Source organism: Protopterus annectens, chromosome 2.part0, assembly GCF_019279795.1.
Source record: "Protopterus annectens isolate FY-2018-M chromosome 2.part0, PAN1.0, whole genome shotgun sequence".
In the NCBI taxonomy this organism is placed as follows: domain Eukaryota; kingdom Metazoa; phylum Chordata; order Ceratodontiformes; family Protopteridae; genus Protopterus; species Protopterus annectens.
The window spans coordinates 806329128-806329892 of NC_056728.1; positions in this window are offsets into that span (position 1 = coordinate 806329128).

Here is a 765-nt window from a genome sequence, read left to right on the forward strand (position 1 = left end):
GGGTCTGAGGTGGGGGCAACACAGGTTGATTATTTCCTCCAGTGTTTCCCTGTCTATCCTGTATATGTATTAATTTATTATTTTACTTTATTTATTTAACATTTGTTAACTCAGTAATTTCTGTGTCATGCAACCCATTATATGTTAAAAGGGCTCTAAACACCTTTCTTCTTCTTGCCTGAGGTCTGGTAGCAGGCAGGACCTTAATTAAAGCCTGTTGCAGAATCAGTATAATAATAGCAGCAGCAAACCTGACATGTTTTTTTTTTTCTAAGTGCCATCATGCGTATTCCAAAGAGTTTTGGTGTACAGGGCAAAAGCCTGCACTATGTATGCATAATGGGTTTAAAGCTTCCTGAATAGTTCCACCATATTGGACTGGTTAATTGGCATGTACTTTGGCTCTTTATGGTGTCATTACCATATTCTGCAGTTTTCCTTTGTTTAATGTAGAGCTATTTAATGAATACCAAATAGTATCCTATCATGCTGGCAGTACAGTGCAAACAGCTGTTGATAAATCCAGCCCAGTGTTTTTGTAGGGAGTTTGGCTTTACTGGAAAGGCTCACCCAGATCCTGCTACAGTTTGCTGTGAGGGAAAGGTTAGTTTGCTTTTTATTTGTTGCATTTTGCATTACTTTATTGCCTTTTTTATTTTGTATACTGTGATTTGTTTTCTTTACACTGTTTTTTACTTGTATTCTGCTTTTAACTGCATATTAAACATTGAAAAGAGACCACAGCTCTATCTTTTGTGAGTCAGA